Source organism: Mobula birostris, chromosome 7 (assembly GCF_030028105.1).
Source record: "Mobula birostris isolate sMobBir1 chromosome 7, sMobBir1.hap1, whole genome shotgun sequence".
NCBI classification, from domain to species: domain Eukaryota; kingdom Metazoa; phylum Chordata; class Chondrichthyes; order Myliobatiformes; family Myliobatidae; genus Mobula; species Mobula birostris.
This window is the reverse complement of record NC_092376.1, coordinates 38,231,389-38,257,034: the sequence shown is the minus strand read 5'-3', so window position 1 is coordinate 38,257,034 and position 25,646 is coordinate 38,231,389. Positions and strand designations below refer to the sequence as shown.

Sequence of the window (25,646 nt, the reverse complement as noted above, 5' to 3'; positions counted from 1 at the left end):
AAGCTAATGGCTACGTTACCATGGTGTCTGTACCATGATCATCTAGTTATCCAAGCCCAATGCTCAAAATTCTCTGCTTCTTCTATGCCTGCTCTTCTACTGCTCTCCATTAAACCCATCTCTTTGGTTAAGTATTTAGTCATCCCTCCAATACCTTTTAGATTATTGTCAGGCCAATAAAGTCAAGGGGATACTTTTCTACATATACTGAAGGTGCTATCCTGTTGTTTCAAATGGCGAAAAATAGAATAAAACTAAATTTACAGTAGAATACATCAGAAACTATAATGAAGTAAAGTCAGTGAAAGCACAAAACAAGATGAATTAAAAATTGGCACCAAAAACACTGTTTAAACCAAGGTGACAATTGAACATAAAAATGATTAACAAATAAATAAATACATATTGGCTCCAATTAAATTAATTAATATCAGTGTGTTGTTGCTTGCATTCCTTCAAGATGTACTACATTGTGTAATTGCTAGAAAGAGATTGAAAAGGTGCAACAGAATCACATATCATAGAACACTACACACAGAAACAGGCCCTTCAGCCCATCTCCTCCATGCCTAACTATTATTTTACCTTGTCCCATTGACTTGCAACCCAGACCATAGTCCTCCATACCAGATATGTTTTGTAACTTCAAAACATTAAACTAATTCAAAAGACGACACGGCAGTCAAACATGTGAGCCTAACTTCATGTTTTCTTTAAGTGAGGCGTGCACGTATCACGTGGTAGTGTGCTGATGTATGCAATTCATGTGTTTATACATACAACTCATAACAAATTATTTAAATGAACAAAAATGCAAGTTGTTGGAGGAGATCCTGAGAGGCAGGATCTATGAGTATTTGGAGAGATATAATCTAATTAGGGATAGTCAGCATTGCTTTGTCAAGGGCAGGTCATGCCTTATGAGCCTGATTGAATTCTTTGAGGATGCAACAAAACACATTGATGAAGGTAGGGCAGTGGATGCAGTGTATACGGATTTCAGTAAGGCTCCCCATGCAAGGCTCATTCAGAAAGTAAGGAGGCATGGGATCCAAGGAGACCTTGCTTTGTGGATCCAGAATTTGTTTGCCCACAGAAGGCAAAGTGTGGATATAGATGGTTCATAGTCTGCATGGAGGTCTGTGACTAGTGGTGTTCAGCAGGGATCCGTTCTGGGACCCTTCCTTTTTGTGATTTTTATAAGTGACCTGGATGGAGAAGTAGAAGGATGAGTTAGTAAGTTTGCTGATGACACAAAGGTTGAGGGTGTTGTGGGTAGTCTGGAGGGTTGTCAGAGATTACAGTGGGACATCGATAGGATGCAGAAGTGGACTGAGAAGTGGCAGATGGAGTTCAACTTAGATAAGTGTGAAGTGGTTCATTTTGGTAGGTCAAATTTGAAGGTAGAATATAATATTAATGGCAAGACTCTTGGCAGTGTGGAGGATAAGCGAGATCTTGGGGTCCGTGTCGATAGGACACTCAAAACTGCTGCATAGGTTGACAGTATTGTTAAGAATGCTTATGGTGTTTTGGCATTCACCAACCACGGGACTGAGTTCAAGAGCTGTGAGGTAATGTTACAGTTATATAAGAACTTAATTAGACCACACTTAGAGTACTATGTTCAGTTCTGGTCACCTCACTACAGGAAGGATGTGGATACGATAGAAAGAGTGCAGAGGAGATTTACAAAGATATTGCCTGGATTGGAGAGTGTGCCTTATAAAAATAGGTTGAGTGAACTTGGCCTTTTCTCCTTGGAGTGACAGATGATGAGAGGTGAACAAGATGATGACAGGCATTGATTATGTGGATAGCCAGAGGCTTTTTCCCAGGACTGAAATGGTTAACACAAGAGGGCATAGTCTTAAGGTACTTGGAAGTAGGTACCAAGGTGATATCAGGGGTAGGTTTTTCACACAGAGAGTGGTGGGTGCATGGAATGCACTGCTGGCAACGCTGGTGGAAGCGGATACAATAGGGTCTTTGAAGGGCCTCTTAGATAGGTACATGGAGCTTAGAAAAATAGAGAGCTATGTGGTAACGAATTTCTAGGCACCTTCTAGAGTAGCTTACAGGGTTGGCACAACATTGTGGGCGGAAGGGCCGTAATGTGCTGCAGATGTCTATGTTCCATGTTAACCCTCCTTCCTACTTAGCTGTAAGCTCCAACCCAATAGAGAATGCATCTCATCGATTTATACACAATGCTATATAATACAACTACTATATGCACACATTCACAGCATAATAAATTTAAAATTGTCCCATTCAGGTTTAAATATTTGATCATTGTGGAGGATTCCTACTCTTGTGGGATAATGTCTTTCCTGACAAGGGGGATCAATCTGACAAGGTGGCTGTGAAAACAATCTCAGGTTCTGGGGCCTCCTCCCTGATGGTTGTAGGAGTTGGCTCTAAGACTGCAAGAAGTGGGTCTGACAGTTCTGGACACTTTCTTCTCCTTTTCTCGGCTTTTCTCCAGGTCCTGCCTTCTTAAATACACAACAATACCCCTCCAGATTACTCTTAAATGTTGAAATCAAACCTGCATCCATAACTTCTGCTGGCAGGTGTTCCACACACTCACCATCCTCTGAGTGAAAAAATTCTCCCTCATGTTCCCCTTAAATATTTCACCTTTCACCCTTAAACCATGACCTCTAGTTCTAATCTCACCCTACCTCAGTGGAAAAAGCCTGCTTGCATTTACCCTACTATCCATACCCCACATGATTTTCTATACCTACATCAAATCTCTCCTCATTCTCCAATGTGCTAGAGAATAAAGTCCTATTCTACCTTTCCCTATAACTCAGATCCTCAAGTCCAAGCAACATTCTGGTAAACTATCTCTGCACTTTTTCAATCTTTCAAGCATGTAGCTGATCAGAACTGCACACAACACTCCTAATTAGGCCTCACCAACATTTGAGACAATTTCGACATAATATCCCAACTCCTGTACTCAATACTTTGATTTATGAAGGCCAAAGTGCCAAAAGCCCTCTTTTTGATCCTCTCTAACTGTGATGCCACTTTCAAGAATTATGGATCTGTATTCCCAAATTCCTCCGTTCTACAGCACTCCGCAGTGCCCTGCCACTCATTGTATAGAACTTATCCTAGTTTGTCCTCCCAAAGAGCAACACCTTACATTTGTCTACATTAAATTCCATCTGCCATTTTTCAGTTGGTGCAGGTCCCTTTGCAAACTTTTATAGCCTTCGTCGCTATCCACTACACCCCCAATCTTGATGTCATCTGAAAATTTGCTGATCCAATTTTCAACATTATCACCCAGATCATTGATATATTGTAGATGACAAAAGACGACAGACCTAGGGATGGAAGCTATGGGCGATAATGCCTGTTAGCTACAATGGTCATCCTAGATGCCTTAGAATTCTGTATATTTATATAAAAGTATAAATAGACATTTATTTCAAATGTTACCAATTGCCTCAAGTTGTGATAAAATTATCACGTAATTAACATGACAATAAGAATATATGCAGCTAATGTTTGCTGCTTAACTTGTAGTAATTCTTGGGAGCACGTGTCTCCACTTTCCATGATGATAATTTTAATTACTTGAATTTCAAGGATCAGAAATAAAAGTGACCCATGATTCTCTCACATCATTATATTGCTTTAAAAAAAATCATATCAGCTATACCCTTTTGCCTTCCAGTATAGGACTTCAGTCCAACATATCATCACTGCAGATGATTCTTTGCCAGGTCATAAAACCATCCCAATAATGTACAACTACTAACAATGAATATCTGTCATACAAATAATGATCACATACAAATTCATAGGAAGTGAAGGAAAATGATAAATGATTGTGAATTTCTTACTGCCTTGTTCAGTACCATTTGATGTAAATTGTTTGTTGTTTTACTCTGTTGTGATAGGCAAAAAGAATTGAGTACCACATCCAAGGAAGTGAAATCCAGTTTACTTTCTAAAATAGAGGTTTTACCACTACCTCTGGAAGCAATAAAAACAGTGGATATATGTCCTGCGTAAGGGTCAAAGTTCATTGTATAACAGCACCATCGGTACTCAGAAAAACTTCTAGTATGTGTTAAAATATCACATAGAAAGTAACAATGGAGGATTGCAATTGACGGATGTTGTTCAAGAACTTAAGATACATGATTTTTTTTCTCCTTGAAATATCACCTTGCTTCCTACATCCATGCCCAAACTTTGATGTAACTCTGAACTTGAATTCCTCAAAATAGGTTTGCAGATTAGTTCTAAAACAACTCTTATCCAGTCAAGTACTTTTGATACAATTGATCATACCATCTCCACCCTCTTGCCCAGGGACCTTACAGCTATTTTTAGAACCACCCAAGAATATACCCTTGCCAACACTACTTCTCATCTACATGGCTGTTCCTTGTTGTCATTGTATAAAAACGTAACATCAAATTCCATATGTAAGATTATTTTGCCCAGTTTAATATGAACACCATATAACTCTCATCTGCTATTTGTAATTTGTCAAGCTACTTGTTTAACTTCTCCAACAAACTATTAAAAAGATAAATTATCTAAAGTCTTTGTCACAAACTGTATTTGCTTTTCACCAATTTTTCCCTCTCCATAGTAAATGCATGAGGCCATCCAAAATGTGCAGTAAATGCAGCTTCTACATCATTAAAACCTATTACTTCCATCTGCACAGCATCAACTTTTTTCTCTACCTTGGTTCATCTGTCGCTGGAATCCTGATCCTTGCGTTTAATACTACCAGACACTTTGGATGCTCTCCAGTGAAGTCCACAGGTTAGAGTCCTAAACTGCAGCGAGGCTAATTTGGGGGAATTATATTGGACCTAGCAGAGGTCAATTGGGTGAATCTGTTTCAAGGGAAAGTGGGAGGCTTTTAAGAGTTGGTATCAAGAGGCCAGGAGCAGCATACTCTTGGTAGGCTGAAGGGTAAACCTGGTTAGTTTAGGGAACTTTAGCTGACAGCAGATATTGAGGCTGTGGTCAAAGAAGGAAGTATACATTGGGTTTAGGAGCTGGGGATTAAACAAATCCCTTGAAGATTTAGAATACTTTTAAAAGAGAAATCAGGAGGACAAAGAGAGAGTATGAGGTGGATCTGGCAGGTAAGTTTAAGAAAAATCACAAGGATAGTTAGGGAGGTGGTAGTCTCCTTAGAGATCAGCTTATATTTTGAGCTGCAGGAGATGGTTAGCATGTTTAACAAATATTTTTCCTCATTGTTTACTGAGGAGAAAATTATAGCTGTTTATGTGATAAGAGAAACACATAGAGATGTTTTGGAGGACATTGATATTACCAGGGAGGAGGTATTTGCAGACTTACAGCACAATAAGCAAGATACGTCTCCAGGACCTGATCGAGTGCATCTATGGATTTTCTTTTGGGATGCTAGAGAGAAAATTCCAAAGGCCCATTTGGAGACATTTGCTTCTTCATTTCCCTCTGTTGAAGTTCCCAAAGACTAAAAGGTGGCTAATTTGTTCTGTTCTTTAAAAGGGGTAGCAAGGACAAATACAGGCCGGTCTGCCTGACATCAGTAGTGGGGAAGTTACTTATAGACAATAGACAATAGACAATAGGGGCAGGGGTAGGCCATTCGGCCCTTCGAGCCAGCGCCGCCATTGACTGTGATCATGGCTGATCATCCACAATCAGTATCCAGTTCCTGCCTTATCCCCATAACCTTTGATTCCGCTATCTTTAAGAGCTCTATCCATCTCTTTCTTGAAAGCATCCAGAGACTTGGTCTCCACAGCCTTCTGGGGCAGAGCATTCCATATATCCACCACTCTCTGGGTGAAAAAGTTTTTCCTCAACTCCGTTCTAAATGGCCTACCCCTTATTCTTAAACTGTGGCCTCTGGTTCTGGACTCAATCATCAGCGGGAACATGCTTCCTGCCTCCAGTGTGTCCAATCCCTTAATAATCTTATATGATTCAATAAGATCCCCTCTCAGCCTTCTAAATTCCAGAGTATGCAAGCCCAGTCGCTCCAATCTTTCGACATATGACAGTCCCACCATCCCGGGAATTCACCTTGTGAACCTACGCTGCACTCCCTCAATAGCAAGAATGTCCTTCCTCAAATTTGGAGACCAAAACTGCACACAGTACTCCAGGTGTGGTCTCACCAGGGCCCTGTACAGCTGCAGAAGGACTTCTTTGCTCTTATACTCAATTCCCCTTGTTATGAAGACCAGCACGCCATTAGCTTTCTTCACTGCCTGCTGTACTTGCATGCTTGCTTTCAGTGACTGATGTACAAGAACACCTAGATCTCATTGTGCTTCCCCTTTCCCTAACTTGACTCCATCTGCCTTCCTGTTCTTACCACCAAAGTGGATAACCTCACATTTGAGGGAATTCTGAGGGGCAGGATCTAGCATTTGGTTAGGTAGAGTCCAATCTTAAGGAGTCCGTTTCAGTTTGTGCATGAGAAGTCACATTTGATAAATCTTTTTTGAAAATGTAACCAAAAAGGTAGATGATGGTAGAGTGGTGCTTGCGGTCTATTTGGACATTAGTTTGGCTTTTGACAAGGTCCCACTTGATAGGCCCATCTGGAAGTTTAGGTCCCATAGAATCCAAGAGAACTATTAAGGAGGTTTCAAAATTTGCTGAGAGGTAGGAAGCAGAAGGTTCTGGCTGAAGTTTGTTTCTTGCAATGGAGGTCAGTAATTTGTTGTGTGCCTCAAGGGTCAGTGTTGAGCCTTTGTTGTTCATTATTTACATAAATGATTTGAATATCAATGCTCATGGCTTGATCAGCAAATTTACAGATGACACAAAATTAGGAGGAGTTGTGACAATGAGAAGAGGTTATTATAGATTACAAGGGGAATCTTGATCAGATAGAGAAGTGGGCTGAGGAATGACAAATGGATTTCAATATAGATAAGCGTGAGGTGATGCATTTTGGAAAGTCAAACCAGTGTAGGATTTGCACTATGACTGGTCGGGCACTAGAGAGTGCAATGGAACAGAGGGATTTAAGAGTACAAGTGCATGGTTCATTGAAGGCAGATTAAGAGATAAAGATTAGTTTTATTTGTCACATGTACATTGAAACATACAATGGAATTAATTGTTTATATCAATGACAAACACAATCCGAGGATTGTGCTGGGGACAGCCCTCAAGTGTCCCCATGCTTTTGACGCCAACATAGTATGTCCACAATTTATGAACCCTAATCATGTGTCTTTGGATTGTGGGAGGAAACCCGAGCACCCAGAGGAAACCCCATACGGTGGTGGGGAGAGTGTACAGACAGCAGCAGAAATTGAAACCTGATTGGTCATCGCTGGCACTGTAAAGTGTTTTACTAACAGCACAACATCACAGGTAGGAAGGGTGATTAATAAAAAAGGTGTTTAGCATGTTCGTCTTCAGCAATCAGGGGTTTGAGTACAGGAGTTAGAACTTTATGTTGCAGTTGTATAAGTCATTGATGAGTCTGCCATTGGAGTACTATGTACCCAGTTATAGAAAAGAAGTGGTTAAACTGTGAAAAGTGCAGAAAAGATTTATGGCCCTGACTAAAAGCCCTGAGTTACAGGGAGAGGTAGGTTGGTCAGTCTGTTTTTAATTCCTTGGTCCATAGGAGAATGAGGAGCGACTGTATGGAAATATTCAAAATTATAACAGGTATGGATAACGTGAATGATGACGGCCTTTTCCTCAGGGCAGCGGAGATGAAAGTTGCATGGCATGGATTTAGGGTGAGAAGGGAAAGACCTGAGGGGCAACTTTTTCATGCAGAGGGTGCCAGAGTAAGTGGTTGAGGGTATTATTATTTAAGAATTACTTCAATAGGTACAATGTGGGGCGGGGCCTAGAGGGATATGGACCAAAGTCAGGAAATTGCGAGGAGCTGGGTGGGCACAACATTAGCATGGACATGTTGGGCCTATATTCATGCTGTATTGCCCTATGACTATGACTCTCAACTAACCATCTGAAAACATAAGCTAATTCTAAACTCCACAATTTGGCTGGCACACTGGCTTCTGATCCAGCAAAGCTTCATTTTGGGATTTTCACCTTTGCTTTCAAATTTCCCTTCAGCCCTGCATCTCCATGTCTCTGGAAACCTTCCAATCCTTTAATAATCCTTTGAAATCAATCAGATGAACTGTTTCATCCAAAACAACTATACATTTCTCTCCAGAGATGCTGTATAAGCCTTTTTTGTGCTCCCCATTCTAGCATCTGCAGTCTCTTGTGTCTCCACTATCTGCTACCTTGGTCTAAAGTCATGCCTCACTCTTCTCAATCATGAAATATACATGTACTGTTACTGTTAAAATTTTCTTATGTGATTGTTACGATTTAATCTGATGTTCCAAACAGGTGTTTTGGGGGTGTTTTCTTAGTTTAAGGAGGTGACATAATGCAAACTGTTGTTGTTACTTATCATTGACATTGATACTAATGGTACAAACTGGAAGAATAGAAAATGTCCATGACAAAAAGTCAATAGTAAGATTTTTTAATGATTAGAGATGGGATTCTGAACACACACTCCTTTAAACAATGGAACCAACATTCCAACACTCTTGTCAATAAATTATTTCTATACGATTTCGGAACTTTTCCCTTTACAAAATTATTGGTTCTGTCGAAATAGGTTCGCGTAATCATGTTGTAATGAATAATAGTTGTAAACTGTGAATATTTCGTAACAAAATACAATGGGTCAACTTCGAAACTCCAGCTCCAATCTCGCGAAATACTTTTCTGTTACTTTGTTTTTCCAAGGTTGCAATACCTTTCTTCCGACGTTTGGAGATGCTCTTGCTTCACTTTTCCGGCAAAGTGGCACGAATCATGAAGTTCCTACGGCGAAACTTTTATTAATGTCGTATAATAAAAAAAAAGCATGCACAGTAAAACTTAACGGCCCAATCGCTTATTTCATGATTAGCATTTTGCATTGTTTCATAACCTAAGTCGTGCTAATGCTCGATTCACACCCACAATTGCAGGGAGAGTGCACGGCACCTCACTCCCTTTCCCTTTCCTGCTCCCTCCCAAAAGATATCTGTACATCAGGAAGGGCTTTCAGCAAGTTGCGTCGCTGCTGCCTCAGTGAACAGGCTTCGGCGTGCCGTGCGATCCACTTATCAGTTGACAGCGCCTCCCGCCTCTCGTCCTCCTCCACCTCCCATTCCCCCTCGCTGACATCCCCACCCCCTCCTGCTCCTGCTCCTGCTCTCACACCGGCTCATCGCCGCTGTCGTTCATTGGTGCAGCCCGAGACAAATTGGCGCCATTTTGAAGCGTTCCGGGGGTAGGCGGCAGCGGCGCTGTGAGGTCTGGGTTTTGACACGGGTGAGTGTAGGGTAGCGGGCTGGAGGGTAAGATCACGTACGTTTAATTGTTTTTCTTGCCTTCCCGTGTTACATTTTGAGGGCAGCGAATGCAGAGCTGGCGTGCCGAGGGACACGTTGTCCGAGTTTTGCGGTGTGGGCGCAGTGCCGTCTCGGCTCCGTTCCCTGCCTGTCCGCCTTCGCTGCTTTCAAACTCGCCTTCGCTTCTCGTTGCTGTCGTTTTGTTTTAGCAATTGGGAGAGTGTCTCTGCTGTAGGACACCCTGCCCGGGATCGGCGTGGAAAGCTCGTTTGGATTCCGCTGGAAGCCATGGGGCGAGATGATTATGATTGCAGTGTGTATGTTTTTTTTGTGTATGTGGGTGTAAAAGGGGAGAGAGATTGAACATTTATATTAGAAGTGTGGTTGGTTGATTGGTTTTTTCCCCAAAGGGTCGAGTTTGCAGGGGTTTGGGGCCTGTTTTTGCTGGTGTTTTGCTGTGGCCTGGAGCTTGACGTACTTCTCCACATATTTATATTTTTTCTCCCTTTCAGCAAGAAATCGCCGATTCAATATAGAATTTTTAAAAAAGTAATTATGATGCGACCTATTGAATTGTAGTCTATTATGTTGACAAATATATAAATAATTAAATATGTTATTGTTACTGTAGATGTTAGGTTTGATCTAGAAAGTGATTGATAGTGAAGCTTGAATACTGTAAAGCGAGGTAGTGTTTATGACATTCCTCTCGTTTCCTACCTGCGACAAACAGCAGCCGTTGTGGATCAAGAATGGTTACAGGTTTTGATGCGCAAGTGTTCTCCACCCTTGAAAAAGCCATTTTTTAGTTTTCATTCGGAAACCACATTTAGCAGAATAACTTTTTGAAACCAAATATAATGCATAATTTTGAAGAAAACAAAGACTCTTGTGGCCGTTTCTTGCTTTGATTAGCAAAAAAACTTGCCATTTGAGAGTACAATGAATTTTCCAAGTATTGTAAACAGTTTCTTTTTTTCCTGCATCTTATAAAGCACATGAGCTTGGCTGTATTTAAATTATTTCTCCACATTTTAATGGGAATCTTTTTGAATAATTCTTAAATCTGTTTAGATTAGAACAAAAATAGTCTGTAAACAAAGCTAACCTGTTTTCTGTGCTCATTTTGTTAACGTTTCAATATAATTATTGATTAGATAACTAGTATTCAAAGTTGTGTATTTTTATCTTTGAGGCCATAAATCAGATCAGCTATTACCTCAATTGAATAGGTTAGAGGCACTGTACGACCTACCTATGATCGCTTATTGTGTTTTTTGTATTCTCATATACGTTAAGATTGGTGGAAGGTGTTGACAAGGTATTCTGATTTCCTTTTTCTGTCTGATGTTCCATTAAGTACAAGTATCTAGGTTTAGCAAATGGCAGAATTGGGTAAAACTTCTCTTGCACAGCATAATTGGAGGTATAACAAAAGTTTGCAGATGACAGGTACTGTAATGGTCTTAAATTATAACATGCTGTTGATCACTTGGTATATTGGGCAGATCAATGTCAGATTAAATTAAATCCTGTTAATTGCAATGTGATACTTTTTGGGAGGTCTAATGAGGGAAGGGCAGGACCCTAAATGTGCTAAGGAATTGAGGGACCTTTGTGTATAAGTTAGTAACTCTCTCAAGGTGGCAGCACAAGTTGATAAGGTGTTGAAGAGGTGTATGGGATATCAGTTTTCATTTGTTGGGGCATGACATAGAATCTAAGAACATGGGTGTCATTGTACAACTTCATAAAATTTTTGGTTAGGCCACAGCTACATTGCTGTATACAATTCTGGTTGTCAGTCTATAGGAAGGACATTGACTGTGATATAGCCTAGGGTGGAATGCTTCATTGATAGGTTTGGTTTGTTATTCAAAATTCAAGAAGTGGGAAGAGGTATTCAAAATTTTGAGGGGTGTACATAGGGTGGATTATGAGAAATATTTCTGCACACAGAAGACAGTTAAAATCAGAAAGCATAGGTTTGAAATGAGAAGTAGAGGGTTGAAGAGATTCTGAGGGGGAAAAATTATGCCAAAAAGATGATTGCAATCTTTTAATGCACTGCCTGAGCAGGTGTAAAGGTACATTCACTGTCATTGAGGAAGTATCTAGGTGTGCACTTGGAATTGCCAAGTGCTGCTAAATGGGGTTAGTATATATGGTTGCTTGATAATTGGCATGGACATTGTGTGCCAAAGGGCTCTTTTTTTCTGTGCTATGTATCTCTAAGGCTAATGTGATTCAATGCCACTTAAAGGAGTGTTGCCTGTTGAAAGTAAGTTTACTTGATTTACATTGCCTTACAAATTCTGTGGAACCTTTGTGCATCAGTTCACTTGTAACATGACCAGCAGTTGAGATAGCAGTAATTCCCTTGCTCCTGAGATACGAAGTATAAGTTTGGGCTTTACATTAGAATTTCAGGGTTTTGACCATAGGTCCATTTTTTTTGTTGTATGTAAATTTGTATGGAGTGCTGCAGCAGGGAAGCAGAGATCCACCATCCAGGTCATGTTCTCTCCTCAATACTGCCGTCAGACTGGAGGTACAGAAGCCTTGGGTCCTATGCCACCAGATTCAGAAACATTTATTACCCTACAACTATTAGGCTCCTGAACTGGTGTGGATAACTTCATTCACCACTAGTTTGAACTGATTCTATGACCTACAGGTTCACTTTCAAGGACTCTTTACAACTCATATTCTTGGTGTTTATTTGGAGTTTGTCTTTTGCAGAATGGTTGTTCGTCAATCTTTGTTTATGCGTATTTTTGTGGCATTCTTTTGTATTTTACCCCGCTTGGTGGCGCAATAATATCAGAGCCGGACTCTGGAATGGAGGTTCCTGAGGTCGAATCCAAGTCGGGCTGAGCATCAAGCTAGCAACTCAGCCTTGTAAAAACAAGAATAGCTTGCTACGGAAACACCGTCATGATGGTGCCCCGATAACTCCATTGCCGAGTTAAGGGCTATGCTGCTGCTGCTTTTGTGTTTTAATTTTTCTGTAAATGCCAGTGAGATATTGAATAGTTAGTGTACGGTCACATTAATGTACTTCCATAATAAATTTACTTTGAACTTTGAATTAATTGCTGCATTTGCTAAACAACAATGCAGAAGTAACTTAGAATGTAAAATGATTGTGACTATCTGAGGAGTGAAAAGTAAGATTGTGAATTTGTTCTTTGCATTATAACATTATAAAGATTAAATTGGAATATTGGACATTTTAGACAAGAACAGACCATTGGCCCAACAAAGCTTGTCAAATTCCTATTCACACAAGTTATAATAAACTTGATCATAATTTATTGTCTCAAGAAGACCTTTCCTATTAATATTGGATAGCAGGTTTATTAAACCTCAGATTTTTCACTTGAAAACATTTGTTTTAGCTTTTTATACTCTAAACTGCAATGTATGTGTCCTAGAAGTAGGAATTTACTTTGGATATCTAGGTAACAACCAATGGAGAGATGAAGATTTGGTAGGTCCAATACAATTTGTAGACCTGACTATGTAGATTTAAACATAGAGTAACCACTGAAGTCCTATTCCAATATGCTGATAAAATATTACAATGACATGTAAGTGAGGTGTCATTATAGTATCTATTAGTTCAACTTTTCCAATTTTGGTCTACTTGTACATGTATTGAATCATCTAAACTGTGTAGTTTACATTTGGACTCTTCGGTGTTGAATAGTTGACTGTAATTCTACAAGTAGCTTTTATCATAAAGGAATTTAACCACACATGGATTGAGTGATGGATGTCTGTGTAATCTTGAAATACTTCATCTTTGTTTTTAATGATTGCAGATAGCCTGATTATTATTGATTATTAATAACTTAATGCAGATGGTGGAAATCCAAAACGATGGTTGAAACATCGCCAGCAAACAGGTGGGCTGTACACATAAGTAAAGGCAAATGTAACCTGGGGATTCCAATTTGCTTTAGTAGTTGGTTCTCTGTAATTTCAATGGTGATAGAATAAAGAACCAGTATGTTTTTAAGTGCTTTAATTTGAGGGCATGGTGAGGTTTAAATAGTGTCAAAAATAACTGCATAAATTTCAAAAACCTTTGTTCATGCAGTACCTTTCTTTAATCTAATAGAAAAAGTCCCAAGATGTTTTTACGGATGTGTGGCATTAACTCAGGTCAGTAGTCTTGAGTGTTTCTGAAGGACAAGGTTTAAGGGGATGGTTCTGGAGCTGAGTGCTTGAGCAATAGGAAATATGACCTCTAATGGGATAGGGAATTTAAAAGTGAGGGTGAACAATGGAATTAGAGTTGGAAGTGTATTTATTGCTTGGTGTTTTGGCAGGAGGTGGTTACAGAATTGAGGAGAGGTGAGGAAATGGGAGGAATGGCTAATACAGATGAACATTGTAAATTTGAGATGTTAAGTTTATTATGCCAATTTAGGCAGTGAAATGGGCTGAAGATAAGATGAGATTTGGTGTGAGGTTGAATACTAACGGAGAGGTTTCAGTGAGCTGACTTAAAACAATTTTTTGGAATATTTTAGAAAGCAGAATTAATAATTTAAATACATGTAGCAAGTGTAGACTTGCTTTGGATAAAGGTACACTGAACCTGTGGACCAGTTTAAGGAGAAGAGAGGAACTGTATACTGGTACCAGTATTCTTGTGGGGTGCTCTGCTTGTGCTGTGAGAAAGGTTTAACCTAATTTCAAATAAAAACAGAAAATGCTGACAAAACTCAGTAGGTCAGACAGCATCTGTGGAAAGAGAGTTGAAGTTTCAAATTGATTCTTCATCGGAACTGGACATCTTGCTGGTATGTAATAGGCTGCCAACTAGTGTGAAGGAGCAAATTTACAGGGAAATTGCAGAAATGTGCAAAAGCTGTAAAGTAGTGATTTTGGGGGATACTATCTATTCAAATTAGACTAAGATAATATAATATCAGTAGTATAAGTGACAAATAGAGGGAAGATTTTTTTCACTGTCATTATGCTTCTGACTCAATAAGTGAGGCAAATTACTTTGTTCTTGAAAATGAGTGAAACTAAGTGAAGCATGTACTCGCTAGGACAAGAAAGGAAAAGGTGATCATGATGTAATAAGCTTTAGAGTACCTTTGGAAGTATAGAGTACTCTAAAGAAATACAGCTTCATTGGGATAAGGAAAGATCTGGCCTGCATAAATACTTTTTTTTTTGAAGTTTCGGCTTGTCGCCTAAAATTTTGATGGAAGTGTGGAGAATTCTGACTGGTTGCATCATGGGCTGGTATGGAAACACCAATGCCTAGGAATGGAAAAGTCTACAGAAAGTACTGGATGCAGTTTAGTCCATTACAGGTAAAGCCCTCCCCACCATTGAGCATATTCCCATGGAGCACTGCCACAAGTAGCATCCATCATCAACCCCCCCCCGCCAACCATCCAGGCCACGCTGTCTATTGGCTACTACCAATGGGCAAAGGTAGAGGAGTTTTGGGCCCCACACCACCAGGTTCAGGAACATTTATTAGCCTATGCCTCATCAGGTTCTTGAACTGGCGTGGATATCTTCACTCAACTCTGTGCACTGATTCCACAATCTATAGACTCGCTTTCGAGTACTTGACAGCTCATGCTCTCGATATTATTTCTTTTTCATTTGCACAATTTGTCTTATTTTGCACATTAGTTGTTTTGTCAGTTTATGTATAGTTTTTCATAAATTCTATTGTAATTCTATATTTTTCTATAAATACCTGTAAGATCTGGTAGTATGTGGTAATGTGTGTATTTTGATAATAAATTTACTTTGATAAATGGAATTGAGCTTGGCAAACAAAATAGTAATTGAACAATAAAAGACATTTAAAATGGACATTTTCCATCAATAGTGTGGGTATAATCGCAGAAGGGCAAGGAATTGGAGCTCCCTCGGTGATCCAAAAAAAGAGAATAAAATGGAGCTGAAAGAATGGAGCTGAAAGATAGTCATTTGTCTAGATAGTTGTTGGGCTATGTCATTAGAACAAGTGAGTACCAGGATGATTGTGGGGAAGTTTTAAGGGGAGCATGAGAAAAGACTGGAGGTAAACATAAAAGGACTGCCAAAATATTTTGTGTATTGTGTATTTTATTAAAAGGTGTGTTGATCAGAAACCAAAAAGGGAATTTTACTTATGGTTTCAGTAGGCGTGGCTGAAGAATTAAATTAATATGCTATTCATTACGAAAAAGATGTAGAGAGGTGCTGAAAGGCTAAATTTAACAGGAAAAGCTGGGTGCACTTAAAATGAATTCGCCAATTAATCCAGATAAGATGTATGCTTAGTTGCTGAGAGATTTAGAGAAGGAAATTTGACAGGCTCTGATCTTAAGATTAGTGATCTGAATAAGTTCAAGGTATTGATAATTATTTTATTGACATAGTGAGGTACAATGAAAAACTCTTTTGTATGCCATCCATACAGGTTTCACAGCATCAGTATATTGAGATAATATATGTGAAAAGCAATAACAGAGTGCAGGATATAGTGTTGCAGTTACAGAGAATGTGCAGGCAGACAAGACAATAGGTATCAATAAAGAGATAGTGCTGAGTAAACTTGTGGGCCTAAAGATAGACAAGTCCTATGGTCCTGATGGAATGCATCCCAGGGTACTGAAAGAAATGGTAGAGGTTGTAGTTAAGGCTTTGATGATGATTTACCAAATTCTCTGGACCCTGGGCAGGCCCTGGCAGATTGCAAGATGGCGAATGTCACCCCACTGTTCAAAAAAGAACTTAGGCAAAAACTATATGCCTGTTAGTTTAACATCTGTAGTTGGAAAAATGCTTAAGCTATCATTAAAGAAATAACGAGGTATCAGGAAAGAAATGGATCCATCTGATAGACGCAGCATGGATTCAGCAAAGACAGGTCCAGTTTGACAAACTTGCTAGAGCTCTTTGAGGATGTAACAAGTGCAGTGGATACAGAGGAACAGATAGACATTATTTGCACAAAATGCTGGTAGAACACAGCAGGCCAGGAAACATCTATAAGAAGAGGTACAGTGGACGTTTCGGGCCGAGACCCTTCGTCAGGATTAACTGAAAAAACAGATCGTAAGAGATTTAATTAAGACAGTAATCTCTTACTATCTCTTCTGTGTTCTACCAGCATTTTGTGTGTGTTGCTTGAATTTCCAGCATCTGCAGATTTTCTCGTGTAGACGTTATTTGCTTGGATTTCCAGAAGGCATTCAATAAGGTGCCACATAAAAAGACTTAACCATAAGGTAAGGATGCATAGATTTGGGGGTAATGTATTAGCATGGATATAGGATTGATTAACCAATAGAAAGCAGAGAGTTGGGATACACTGGTGTTTCTTTGGCAATCACTGGTGAGCAATGTGCCGCTGGTTTTGATGCCCGCCACTATTCACGATATACATTAACGATCTGGAAGAGGGGACCGAATGTAGTGTATCTAAGTTTGCTGATGACAATAAATTGAGTGGAAAAGCAAATTGTGCTGAGAAATATAGATAGGTTAAGTGAGTGAGTGGGTGAGGGTCTGGCAGATGGAGTACAATGTTGGTAAGTGTGAGGTCATCCACTTCAGAAGAAAAAATGGAAGATCAAATTGTTTAAATGGTGGAAGATTGCAGCATGCTGCTGTGCAGATGAACTTGGGAGTGCTTGTACATGAATCACAAAAGGTTGGTTTGCAGGTGCAGTGGGCTATCAAGAAGGCAAATAGAATGTTGGCCTTCATTGCTAGAGGGTTTGAATTTAAGAGCAACGAGGGTGCTGCAGCTGTACAGGGTACTGATGAGGCGGCATCTGGATTACTGCATTCATTTCTGGTCTTGCTTGAGGGAGGATATACTGGCTTTGGAGGTGGTGCAGCAGAGGTTCACCAGGTTGATTCCAGAGATGAGGAGGTTAGACTACGAGGAGAAATTGAGTTGCCTGGGACTGTTCTCTTTGGAATTCAGAAGGATGAGAGGAGATCTTATAGAAACATATAAAATTATGAAAGGGATAGATAAGATAAAGGCGAGAAAGTTGTTTCCACCAGTGAGACTAGGACTAGGGGACATAGCCGCAAGATTTGGGGGAGTAAATTTGGGATGGAGATGAGGAGAAACTGCTTTTCACAGAGAGTGGTGAATCTGTGGAATTCTCTGTCCAATGAAGCAGTGGAGGCTACCTCAGTAAATATATTTGAGACAGTTAGATAGATTTTTGCATAGTAGGGGAATTAAGGGTTATGGGGAAAAGACAGGTAGGTGGGGATGAGTCCATGGCCAGATCAGCCGTGATCTTACTGAATGACGGAACAGGCTCGATGAGCCAGATGGTCTACTCCTGCTCCGATTTCTCATGTTCTTATGTCTCAAGGAGTAGATTGCCAGGTCAAGAGTCCACCCTGCTGTACAAGAGGTGAATTGCAAAATTCAAGTAAGTCTACTATCAAAGTACATGTGTGTCACCATATACAATCCTGAGGTTCATTTTCTTGCAGCCAGTCAGAGTAACTTCAAGAAACATAATAAAATCAATGAAAGACTGCGCCCAACAGAGTGGACATAATAAAATCAATGATAGACTGCGTCCAACAGAGTGGACAACAACCAATGTGCAAGATAACTGTGTAAATACAGAAACAAGGGGAAAATAATAAATAAGGAATAAATATTGAGAACATGAGTTGAAGAGTCCTTGAAAGTGAGTTATAGATTGTGGGAACAGTTCAGTGATGGGGGTGGATAAAGTTGAGTGAAGTTTCAAGAGCCTAAAGTTGAGTGAAGTTTCAAGAGCCTGATGCTTGAAGTTAGTAACTGCTCCTGAACCTGGTGGTTCAGGTCTTGAGACTGCTATACCTACTTACTGATGGCAGCAGCAAGAAAAGAGCCTGGCCTGGATGGTGGGGTTTCTCTGATGGATGCTGCTTTCCTGCAACAGTGCTCTTTGTAGATGTGTTCGATGGTGGGGAGGGCTTTACTCTGATAGACTGGTCCATAACCATTACTGGATGCAGGATAAATGCTGTATGTATCCTTGTATAATTAAGGGGTGCAAGGATAAATCCAATATCTCTAGTTCATTAAGTTTAAATCTCTGGATAAAGTTATAGAAACAATAGGAGAATTAGCAGAGATTTTCGCAAGTGTATATTGATCAGGAAAAAAAGTCAGCATGATGTTGCTGAAGGAGAATCATGTCAGCTTTATTTAAATCTACTTTTTAATATCTGGGCCGGGCTAGTGAGGTCAGCATTTATTGCCACTGGAATGCTTGCAAGGCCATTTGAGAAAGCTTTTCCAAATCAACCATATGGAGTGGGTCTGGAGGCCAGATTTGGTAAGGATGAGAGAGTTTCTTCCTTCAAGGGACTTCAGTGAATCAATTTTTTAATAAGATTTTTCATTACTAAAAATATTTGTTGCTTTTTAAAATAATATTCCAGATTATTAATCTCAGTTTAAATTCCACAGCTGCCATGGTGTGATTTTGGACTTGGTTCTCTGGATCGTCAGTACAGCCTTCTGGATTCCTAGTCTGGTAACTTAATCACTGTGATACTGCTGTGCTACAGATAGTTTCTTTGAAGAAAAGAAGGTCAATGAGGAAAAGGTGGTTTTGTGGCATGAATGGATTTCCAAGTAGCATTTGTTCAAGTTCTACAAAATAGGCTATTTATCAAGATTAAATCCCAGGAACTAAAAGGGGTGTTAATAGCGTGCATTAAAATTGTCTAAGCAATCGGAAGCAGTGAATTACAGTGAAAGTTTTTGTTTTAACTGGATGGAATTGTAGCATGCAATTCTGTGAAAATTGTACCTTATGCACCCAAGTCCATGAAGAAAAATTGCTGCTTTTCTTCAAGGGCTTGGATGCATAAGGCGCGGTCTTCAAATTTGTAGAAGCTATAAAAATTGGAGGTTTTTATGTTTGTAAGAGAATAGTATTAAAACTTCAGATAAGTTAAAGCTGGGTTGTTGCCATGAATGGTGAAGTGGCAGTTTAAATGTAATACTGAGAAATGATTGCTTCTATGTTGTTGGAACGAGTCAATGAGAAGAGACAATATAAATTAAGAGTACAGTTCTTAAAGGGCATTAAAACAGGAAAGTTGAAGGAACATGTATTTTCTTAAAGTGGGAAGGCCGATGGAGAAAAACGTATGGATCCTACTTTATAAATGGAGCCATGCAGAAAATTCAGAAAGTCTCGATGAAACTTTAAAACACTGGTTCAACCACAACTGAAGTATCATGTTCATTTGTAAGTGCTATACATTAGGAATATAAAGGGAAGAATTTTTGTTAAGTGAATGGACAGGAGAGGCTAGAGCATCAATCTGCTGAGGGAATTTATCCTCCTGTGCATTATTTGTTGCTTCAGCATGTACAATCTTTAGCCTGTTTAGCAGAGACTAGAGTTTTTCTTGAAACATGAGAGGTTCCAAGAGGGTCTGATGCAGGTGTTTGAAACCAAGAAGGATATTGGTAGAGTACTGGAAGGGTCAAGAGATATACAAGATTGCAAAAGAGCCAAAAAACAAGAGAAAGGAATCATGAAATTAATGTATTGAATCCGATGCGGATTTCAAGAAGAGGTAGGTAACGGAAGCAGATTCAATTGTGGCATTCAACAGGGAGTCAAACAAATATCTAAAAGAGCAGAATTTGAAGGGTAGAATTAGTTCCAGCTGGATTGTTCTTTAATAGAATAGTACTGCACAGTATATGCCCTTTGGCCCACAACATTGTGCCAATGTTTTAATCTTCTCCAAGATCAGTCTAACCATTCCTTCTCACGTACCCCTCCATCCATGTGCCTGTCTAAGTCTTTTACATATCCTTAATATATCTGCCTTTATCACCTCCCCCAGCAGGGCATTCAATGCACTTGGCATTATCCTCTACTTTCCTTCAATCATTTTAAAAGTATGCCCCCTCATATTAGCCATTACCACGCTGGGGTAAAAGACGTTGGCTGGCTACTCTGTCTATGTGTCTTATCATCTAATACACCTCCATCAAGTCTCCTCTAATCCTCTGCTTCAAAGAGAAAAGCCCAGCTTCCTCAACTTCTCCTCACCAAACCTTGTTCTCTAATCCAGGCAGCATCTTGATAAATCTTGTCTGCACTTTCACTAGAGCCTCCATATGCTTTATATAATGAGGTGACAAGAACTGAATACAATACTCTATGTGGTCTAACCAGAGTATTATAGAGTTACAACATTACCTCTTGGCTGGTGAACACAATTCCCTGAGTAATGAAGGCCAGCACACCATAAGTCTTCTTAACCACCCACTCAACTTATGCAGCAACTTTGAAGGACCTCTGGATTTGGACCCCAAGATTCCTCTGTCCTCCGCACTACTAAGAATCCAGCAGTTAACTTGGAACTCTGCCATCAGGTACAACCTTCCAAAGTGTATCATTGGATACTTTTCTGGATTGAACTTCACCCATATTGTCAATGTCCCATTGTAACCTATGACAACCTTCTACTCTATCAACACTATCAACCCACACAAAATGCTGGAGGAACTCAGCAGGTCAGGCAACATCTACGGAGGAGCAAACAGTCGACATTTCAGGCTGAGACCCTTCTTCAGGATTTCTTCAACACCACCAACCTTTGTGTCATCTGCAAATATTCTAATCCACTTCCTCATCCAAATCATTTATAAAAAGTACAAATAGCAGGGGTCCAAGAACAGATCCCTGCAGATCACCATTAGTATGGGACCTTCAGGCAGAACATGCTCCATCGTCTACCACCCTCTGCCTTCTGTGCACACAGTCAAGTTTCTCTGGATCTTAAGCCTCCTGACTTTTTGAATAAGCCTACCATGGGGGAAGCCTGTCAAAACATCTACCTTCATCAATTTGATTTGTCACTTCTTGGAAAATGTCCATCAGGCTGAACCTATCCCTTATAAGCTAGGCTAACTATCCCTAATCAGACTATGCTTCTCAAAATGCTTGTACATTCTGTCTCTAATAGTCCTCTCCAATAGTTTGCCCACCACTGATGTAACTCACTGATCTATTATTCCCAGGATTATCCCTAATACTTTTCTTGAACAAAGGGATAACGTTTGCCGCCCTCAAATAATTTTGCACTACTCCTGTGACCAACAGGGACACAAAGATCATTGCCAGCAGCGCAGCAATCCCTTCCTTCCTGTAGTAACCTGGATTATACTTGGGGGATTGCCTATTTTCATGTTTTCAAGAGCAGCAGCACTACCTCTTTCATAATTTTGGCATGTTTCAGCACATTAGTTCTATGCTGATCTTCTATTCGTTAATATCCCTCTCTGGTGAATACTGTACCAAAGTAGTAATTAGAGATCTCCTCTACCTCCTCTGACTCTAAGCATGTTTCCTCTTTTACCTTATCAGTTTAAAGAGCCCTGTCTGATCTTTGCTTCCTTCTTCTTGACTAAATGTTACACATCTCTTGTCAACCATGGGTCCTTTACCCTACCATCCTTTCCATGTCTTAAAGAAACAAACCTATCCAGATCAAAATGTAAGTGCTCCCTAGACAATGTCCACATTTCCCTGAGAACATTTGTTCTCAACCTACTCTCCTAAGTTCCTGCTTATCAGCATCGTAATTACTCCTCCCCCAGTTAAATACTTTCCCATATTGCCTGCTGCTAACCTTGCCCAAGACTATGCCACAGGTCAGGGAGATGTGGTCACTGCCTCCAAAATGCTCACTCTAGTATTTGATTCATAGATCTAGTTTGTCCTCTCCTCTAGTTGGCCTGTTCACATATTGTGTCAGAAATCCTTCATGGGCACACCTAGTAAATTCTGCCTCATGTAAACCTCTTGCACTAAAGAGGTGCTAATCAATGTTACTGTCACCTGTGACAACGAGACCTGTTAGCTAGATGATAGATACAGCATGGTAACAAGCCCTTCTGGCCCAATGAGCCCTGCCAGTTAATTACACCCATGTGACCAATTAACCCTCTAACCCATATCTCTTCAGAATGTGTGAGGAAATGGGAGAACCCAGAGGAATGCCAAGTGGCCATGGGAGATGATATAAACTCCTCACAGACAGTGGTAGAATTGAACCTGGTTCACTGGTGCTGTAATAGCCTTATGCTAACTGCTGCACTATCTTTTATTGCACCTTTCCAAAATATGCCTACAGATCTGCTCATCAGGGACCCTGTTCTATTGAGGGCCTATAGAATGCTCTAAAAGAGTGATTGCTCCCTTCCTGTTTCTGACTTCCACTCACACTGACTCAGTAGACAAGCCCTCCATAATGTCCTCCTTTTCTACAGCTGTAATCTATCCCTGATCAGTACTGCCATTCCCCCATCTCTTGCCTCCCTTCCTGTCCCTTTTGAAACATCTATACCCTGGATGTCTGGCAGCCATTCCTGCCCTTGTGACAATCAAGTCTCTGTAATGGCCACAACATTGTAGCTCCAAGTACTGATCTGTACTCTTAAGTTTATCATGCTTGTTCTTGAAACTTCTCACATTAAAGTAAACTCATTTCTACCTATCCAATTGCCATATCATCCTATTCTTACTCTAGCTCCCTATATTTGCTCTTCAGGACCTCATACTTTTTCATAGATATGTCATCAGTGCCACTATGTGCCATGATTTCTGGCTGCACTTCCTCCCCTTTAAGAATCCTGTGCTCTCAGTCTGAAATGTCCCTGACCCTTGTACCTGGGAGCCAGTGAGGCAGTGTGGACTTTTTGGAGTAAGTGTTCTGCTTCCATGCTTTAACAATTCTTGGATCTATAAATTTTGGTGCTACACGGCATTGTATAGTCAAATGTGATTGTGTTTCTAACTAGCAGGATGGTCAAAGACTAACTGGAAATCACAATTTGCACACATAATTTACAAACAGGAATATGATAATCAGATCTATTTTAGTGATGTCAGTTAATGAAAAAATATTGCCTACCTCTAGATAGACTCTGCTATGTTACTCTCTTTAATATCTTGTGTAATAAAATCATGCTTGAAATTCATTATCATGACCTCAACTAAAACATTGGTGGTATCCTAACTTGCACTGTATCCATATGTTTGCTGACCTATGTTGGAGTGCTTTATCAAGCACCTCAGCTTCCACAAAAAGCGGAATTACGCAGTGGCCAGCCCTTATAATTCCTATCCCTATTCCTGTTATGACATGGTCTCCTCTTCTGCCGTGATGAGGCGGCTGTCAGGTTGGAGGGGCAATACCTCTCAGTTGCCTCCAACTTGATGGCATGAACATTGATTTCTCCAACTTCAGGTAAATTCCCCTGTATTTTTCTCCCACCTCCCCACCTCCCCCCCCCACTCTGGCCACTTACCGCTTCTCATCAGCTGTTAACCACCTCCCCATGATGCCCCCACTCGTTTCCTTTCTCCCATGATCTACTGTCCTCTCTTATCAGATTCCTTCTCCAGCTCTTTGCTTTTTCCAGTTACCACCTCCCAGCTTCTTGCCTCATCCACTTGGCTTCACCTGTCACCTATTGTGTCCTCCTTTCTGTTTCCACCACCCCCATCTCTCCCCTTCCTTTCCAGTCCTGATGAAAGGTCTGGGCTCCATATGCCGACTGTTTATTCATTTCTGTGGATACTGCCTGACCGGTGGAGTTCCTCCAGCATTTTGTGTGTTATGTGGAATTCCAGCATCTGCAGGATCTTTTGTACTTATGGTGGATCTTAGTGTTCTGTTTTAGTGTACATATCTTGTACATGTTTGGGAAACTATTGTTAATAAGGTGCAGTAGAAGCTGTATTTCTTTAATAAAGAAAAGTCAATCAGGATATGTCTTGAGTAGTTCAGAGAAATGGAATTGATTTGAACTGGATATTCCTATATGCAGGTGTCTGTATTAATAGTTGTGCATGAAAACTCTTGGTAGCTGGCCTTCTAAGTTTTGGATTGTCCCCTGTTCATTGATGCTGCAGAGACTCAATTAGCATTGTGATAGTGTATTAATTAAAATACAATGTTGGTGTGAAATATGAGGTTATTAAAATATTATGTAAATTCAGTATCACCAGAAAGTGAATCAATTAATAATGGTAATATGATCACCTTGAATTCTGAAAGTGTTTATATTTATCTTGAGGTATAGTACAGTATATGAAACCATGCTATGTCTGGAGTTTGTATTTACCTAAAATTATAGATAAACAAGTAAGAGGTGTGTAAGTAATCCCTTGTGAAAGTAAAGTGAATTTATAATAAAATCTTGTAATCTTCTGGAACAACCAAAATATTTTGTGATGTAGAATCAGGAACATAGAATCTCCTGGTATTTTGTTGGAAGTGTGTAGCTCATCTGTAATATGCCTTCTAATGGTATGGTTGTGGTCATTTTTTATTTGGATTTTGACTGATTGAGTTTTCCTTTTTAAAAAATATTTTTATCTAAAATGATAATTTAGATCATAACATTTTAATATGGCTGTGATTGTACAAAATATTCCATATTTTTGTCTAGCTAAGTGTTCATGCTGATCAAGGTTATGGAATTTTTTTTGCAGGAATTGTAATACTTAAACTCTTTATTCTCAGTTACTTCCAACTTGGGTAATGTTAGCTGCACATATTGGAATGATGGAACTCTGATAGCTTCTGTTACCCATAAAAATGACAAAAGCTTTGGGATTTTTATGCACGCATTTTGTAACATTGGAATCGTGATGGTGTGGTGAGCATGGATGCTGTACTATTTGCAGCATTGTACATTGCAGTATGGTAAAATCGTTGGAACTGCTGTTAAATTTAGCAATTTTTAACTAATTCTGTTGTGAAATACCTTGAAATTTTTCCTTTTCGTTCCATGGGGTCTATGAGCTTTCAGTAGCACAAGCTATAATTTGTTTGGCAAAGCATCTGGTCAAGTGTGCTTTGAGGTTTCCCAAATAAAATGTGTTTCCAAAAGTGGTAAGTTTATGATCAATCACCTCCCTTTGATGCCCCTCTTCCTTCCATTTCTCCCATGGTCAGTGTCCTTTCCTTGGATAACTCCTTCAGGCCTTACCTTTTCCACATATCACTCTCCCAGTTTCTCACTTCATCCGCTCTCCTCCCTCCACCCACCCACCCACCTTCTTTCCCCCTCATCTGGCTTCACCTATCACCTAGGTTGCTTCCCCCCCCCCCCCCCGCCGCCTTGTTTTAGCTTCTTTCCCCTTCTTTTCCAGCCCTGATGAAGGGTCTCAGCCCATAACATTGACTCTTTATTCCTTTTCACGGATGCTGCCTGACGGG

General features: G+C 40.0%; 1 protein-coding gene across 10 annotated transcripts in view; it reads left to right on the top strand.

The window, feature by feature from the left end:
- Positions 1–9,047: 9,047 nt before the first annotated feature.
- Positions 9,048–25,646, top strand: part of pds5b (PDS5 cohesin associated factor B) — a 263,499-nt gene continuing 246,900 nt past the window's right edge. For 4 of the 10 annotated variants that reach the window (XM_072262917.1, XM_072262923.1, XM_072262919.1 and 1 more), the window contains exons 1-2: positions 9,090–9,366; positions 18,853–18,919. The gene's annotated coding sequence lies outside the window, so the exon portion shown is untranslated. Of the gene's footprint in view, positions 9,367–9,580; positions 9,704–13,512; positions 13,557–18,852; positions 18,920–25,646 lie in introns of those variants that run through there. The other 6 variants (XM_072262916.1, XM_072262922.1, XM_072262920.1 and 3 more) reach the window with 5 other exon arrangements.